This window comes from Athene cunicularia (genome assembly GCF_003259725.1).
Source record: "Athene cunicularia isolate RWA chromosome 4 unlocalized genomic scaffold, athCun1 chr4_part3, whole genome shotgun sequence".
NCBI lineage: Eukaryota > Metazoa > Chordata > Aves > Strigiformes > Strigidae > Athene > Athene cunicularia.
The window spans coordinates 6,361,148-6,367,147 of record NW_020799100.1 but is presented as its reverse complement, the minus strand read 5'-3'; positions in this window follow the sequence as shown (position 1 = coordinate 6,367,147).

Here is a 6,000-nt window from a genome sequence, read left to right as displayed (position 1 = left end):
CCCTCCCAGTTGTTCCATTCAGCTGTTTGCCTGGCCGCTGTCTAAGCAAAATTGTTGCCTCATCAGAGAAGGGGGGAGGGCCATTTGTTTTCTAAACGACTAGGTTTTTCTGTTGGTTTGTTTTTGTTTGTTTTTTTTTCCCCCCAAACTAGATCATTTCTCGGATGTTATTTATAGTACAACTACACTAGCAATTCAGTCCACACAACTGACTGTGCAGTGCACTCCTGTAGAGGCTGGGAATGTTTCTGCTCTGCTTCAGTGACCAGAAGGTAGGAATTTCTTAAGCCATCTGTGTCCTGGGATGATTCCTAGCACAGCACCACGCTCGGATCACACAAATAGCCACCATAAACCAGTTTATATAGCATGCATCTAAGGAGAAAACACATCAATCTCTTAAATGGGGGGTAGGAATACATGGGGCAGAAAAGGCAACCTCTTAACCATTGTATTTCTTATCTTTATGGGGGACAAGATTGGCTCTCTGAAGAGCCTTATGTCTGCATTTCCCCATGAACTGATCATGCTTCTGGGGCTGAGCCTTCCAGTGGGTACAACAGACGAGATGAAAAGCAGTTCTGATAGCACACCGCTTCTTCCTAAGCTAACGATTCCAGAATGGGCTTCTACCATCTGTTCAGACTTTGTGAAGAAATCAAAGAACATCCTGAAGTTTCTCTATAGTTTTAGCACTGCAGCATCCTTTCCAATACAATGAAAAAAATTAAAAGGAAAAAAAAAATGTTATCCAAGCATAATAATGAAATAGAGATACTTTAAATTCTGACTTTCCTAGAACGGATTTATATCTGATAGAAAAGTTCTGTGGAAAACTGTAGGAGAAAATATTCTGCAGGACTATGCAATCTTTTTATAAAAGCTACTCTTGAAGAGCTTCAAAGTCTGCCACTTCTGATATTTAGCCCAATTTAGAGAGTATTTAACAAAGATTTTAGAACAGGGACTTTTACTATGCTTGATCCAAAGAAAGCTCTTGATCAGTCACCCAGTTAACAAACTGAGCAAGGAGAGGGTAGATACCAATTCCATGTCTGAATTAATGGTCAGAGGTTCACCACTAGAGAAGATCAGAATAAACTCAAGCTGCCAGATGGCTGATTCATTCTTCCAGGCAGGACATTCATGCTCATGCTGCTTCGTTTTCTTTGAGGGCAGAGGAATAGGAACCCCCTCTGCAGTTCCGTTTCCTCTTTTCTATATTTTTTTTTTTAAGCCACAATCCTTTACCATTCCTTTTATTTTTTTAAATGGAGTTGCTTACGAGAATTGGAAAACAAACCAGAATTTGAATATTGGATTCATTCCAAGGTGAGGCTGTAACTTTGATGGCCTGTATTAAATAAGCCACAGCTATATTTTTATCTGTTTAGTTGGGTACAGAGGGGAAAGCAGTCTTCCCAATCAGATTTTGTTTCCCAAATTTTTTAAACTGGCTTAGTCACTCTAGGGAAATCTGCTTTAAAGCCTTTTGGAGATGAGCTATTACATAAGAAACAAAAATAAACACCACAAAATGGGTTACTTTCCCATAATTTGCAGAAGAGAGACTGCATTTCAGTAGCTCCTTTGGCTTTTCCCTGTTCTATGAATAATTTCATTCTTTTGCAATTTACGTAAGTCTCCCTTGTAAGCCCCTATTTCTTGCAAGGTCTTTCCAGAACACCTAACTCAATTCTGAATTTTCTTTGATCCAGTAAGTCTACCGTGCTCTCAGACCTGTAAAGGAGCACAGAATCACAGTTTATCCCATATCGCTACAAAAGGAAGCTTTAATGCCCCTTCATTATCATCTCTAGAAATGAATAGAACCCCAGTGAGTCGCAAATGTCTAATGTTATTATCAGCAGATTTATTCAGTCATCTGTGCCATGTGTTACCTGAAGCCCTGCACTCATTCCCCTCTTTGAGGTGAGGTGCTCTTGCTGTATCTCATTCTTTGAGATAAAAATCCCTTAGCCATGTTTTAGTTTTCATCACCAAACTGTGTAAAGGCCACACCAGTTATTGGTAGGAAATAATGAAAAGCCCTTCTCTTAGCTTCAGTCAAGAGAAGTCGCTTTCATTTGAGGTGTCGCCTCACCTTATGTAGAGGAAAGAGTAAGCATTGCCATTCAGGCTGCCTCTTCTGGATCCAAGACACAATCTGATCCAGTTTCCAGGTGTAGGGAGGTTTTGGGAGACATGGTCAAGACATTGTTATGTCCTGTGGCTAAGTCCAGGCAGAGTGGTCATGAATCAAGGACCATTTTATGAGTCAGGCACCATGACAGCATCAGTGACAAAGTCTGTGGAAGAAGCACAGGAACCAGAGAAACATGTTTCAAATTGGGTAAGCTGGATAAGGGGCAGGGCATGGTTAAAGGCAGGAAAGAACAGCCTGAAAAAGGGCTGGGGTAAGAAGCAGACAAGAGCTGAAATAAGGTCAAGTGGGCCAAACAACAGCAACTATCACTGAGAAGGGGAAGCAGCTTTGGCTAAGTGACAGCTAAAAAACAAACAGTGAAACTACACCATGCTCTTGATGTGCAGGGCAACCTACCCATCAGGAACAGTAAGCAGTTCTCAGCTGGTTGGATTTCCTAGGGTCTCCAGCTCTGCTGAGACTCTGACATGGAAGCAGGGGGTTGCCTGAAAAGGGAAGGAAGGAGGCTGGCTTGTGGTTAGATGAGGTTAGAGTGAAACTGGAACAGAAACATTGTTATTCAGCTCAACCTCTGACCAAGATCATAAAGCAAAACAATTATAAACAACAAAGTCAAATACTTCTATGTTTAAGCTTTGAAGAAAATCCTCCATCAAATAAATGGGACAGCTCTCTTCTGTATTTGCAGGCAAAGACAGGTTTGGATGATGACAGTGGATTGGTTTATCTTGGTCTTTTCCCCATGAACTACTGAGGCTAAAACTTGGAGAATTAAAGTGGGATATATAAAGTAGATTGTTACGTGACAGATAAGGTCAAGGAACAGATTAGTCTTTCAGAGTAAGCTTTCATGGTTTTCTGGGGCGGATCTACCACATCCCCAAGATTCTACATATATCCCTAACATGGTTTCCTTTGCTTCAGATTTCATCATCAGCAAACTTTAAGGTTTCTTTCAGACAGTGCTTCCCAGAAGTCCCCTCCTTCCAGCTGTGTCTGGGGCTCAAGGCCATTCTTGCTGCCTCGACCCTCTGAAAGCAAGTGTGATCTTGTATTAGCTGTGATTTAGATTTTTTTGTAAGTGGCACAATGCATAACAGGTAGCAAGGAATACAACGGTTTATGACATCTTGGTGGTTTACACAGATGTTCAAAACAGTTAAGATAAAAATACTTCTTTTAGACTGTAACTTCCTCTAGCATGATTCTAGAAGTCCTACAAAACCTCAGTGCCAGCAGCTGTGACCAAAGTGTTTCCCCCCCATGGCAAAGGGACACTCGCCGTAAGTGCGGAGGACAGCGACTCCCAGCCCCGTTCCCCTCGGGGTGTACCCTTATGGCCCTTCTCTGTACCACTGGTTCCACCTGTGAGTCCAGAAGAGGTGAAGCTTCCAGCCTGGAACATGGGTCTCCCTTACAGAACTTTGCAATTGCTGATTAAGCAACTGTTATCAAAGTTATAAAAGGGCTACATTGTAATGCAGAGATAGGAGCCAAATTAGTGTTACTTTTGGTACATTCTGTTTTGCGAAACGCCAGCATTTGAAGCAACAGTTATTTTTCTGGTGGCTTGTAACCTACCAACAGAGCTCCTATACTGACTCCAATAGCATCACACAGGTTGGCTATGCAAGAAAGGGAGCTGAAGTCAAGTCTAGTCTCAGAAGCCTCTCTCCGTTATGCAAGAGTTAAAAGGAAGAGAATACCGTGGCTTGACACCCACTTTCGAATTGTATTCAGAAGATTAACTGTTTGGCTTAAGTGATGACTCTCATCATACCATGCAAAACAAAGTGACATACAAGAAATTGCGTGAGTTTTACAGTTTAACTTCCTAAAATCAAAAAGACATAACATGAATACATTTAAATATTCTCTGTTTTGGTAATTTCTGGGTTAGATTAATTCCAAAATTTGCAGGTGACCATATACATTTCTACTAAACTTGGCTTTTCACCAATTATTGTAATGATTCTCCTAGATGTTTTCACAGTGAGACTCTGCAAAAGTGTTTTTAATTTTTTGATAGTAAATGCCATTTTTCAATCTAAGAGCAAAACCCTAATTCAAGTATCTCTCCAATACATTTCCAGCAATTCTGACTTGTCAAGCATTTTATCTCAGCCATCATCAATAGCTGTCCAGGCTATAAAACTGTAAATTAATAATTATCCAAAGGCAACCAAGTAGTTTTCACCTACCTTGAAATATTACATACTCGAAATATAATTAATACCATTTTCCCCCCAGACTTTCCTTAGGGTTTTGTTTATCCAAGCAATTTATAACTGAATAGATACTGACCTTGCTTGTCATAGGAAAAAGCAAGTTGATAACTTTTGATAAGTTGGTCACAGAGCCATATTCTCTGAATTAATGTTCTTAGTTTTACTGTCAGTATTGTTTAATCAGAATTCCTGGTTAAAAAAATAAATATATAAAATCTGAATTTCAGCAAAGGTTATTATCACGGGTCATTTGCCTCCTCACAGAAAGCCACATTATAATTACGGCACATTAATTTCTGTACAGCAGCACCAGTACATCTCTTGAAGCAACGTGACACAGGGGCATTCGCAGACGGCAAGATAGTTTCAACAACCTGAATTAGTGTGAAGGCATAGCAGAGTCATGAGGGAGAAAAGATTGTCTTGATCAAATTTCCAAACTACTCAGAAAAACATACGCATGTAAAACACACAAAAAATAGTAAGAGTATTCAGTTCCACGAGGGATGAAGGTGAACTCGGTAGACTGGCTCTTCCCGTTCAACTATATGGAGAAGACAATCATCACCCTTCACAAAGCAGGTTCAAGAGCTAAGGCCGATCCAGCCGCTCTGCACGAGGCAGGCAATGAAAAGCCTCTGGGGCAGCAGCGGAGTCACGTCCCGAGCCCACTCTTTGGCATCTAGCCTTCTACTGACAGGAGTCAATTGTGCACAAAGCAGAGCGTGGAAAAGAACCCTGCGTAACAGCTCACTGCTCTCTTACTTACTGCCGCAGAAAACTCCACGAAAGCCAGAAAAATCTCCAGCTCCTTCGGTCTGGGAAGAGCCGACCTTCCCTTTGGGTAGGCCTTACACATCATGTGCCAGAACTTGCACGCCTTGGAAGGCAGAACAGATTCTCCTCTGAGTAGTTACTAAGTACTGTGGCAGCAAATGTCACCACCCCATGTAACATTTAATCCTAGTACACAACACTTCATCTTGAAGCTTCACATGAACATGGTAATGGAGTGTCTGCATTAACCTCCCACCCAGTTATAATCCAATTCTAACAACCCATTGTATTTAAATTTTTGTCAATTTCAAGCATAAAAGCTAACTTTAAAGACCCATGTCTTCGGTTAACAACAGTGCTTTGAAAACTCTTGACAATTTGTCCTATAGCTTCAGGCTGCACAAACAGCTAACAAAAATAAACATTGGAGCATTGTGGTTAAAGCTAACTAGACAATATTAAAAGAAGCATTTAAATACTCTAATTTTTTAAGAAAACTGTAATAATTGAAAATCTTTTTATTGTGCTATGAGCTTTGGATCAAGCCCTAAAGCAAATTTTTAAAAGTAGACAGCTAAGTATCTGTAGATGCAAGCAACAGCAACTAGCAGAAAAGTCAGTATTATGTTTCAAGCCCCATGTTTAAGTGAGAAAAAGCTAAATACATAACAAAAAAATTGTATCTATGCATTTTCCTTATTTTAGCCTTCTGTTCCTAAATTCAGCACACAATCTCCATGTTTTCTAAATGGAACATTTCCACACACTTATCTAGAGCAGCAAATACTTTCTGCCATTGCAAGTAAAATGAAAGAAAGATTTTACATA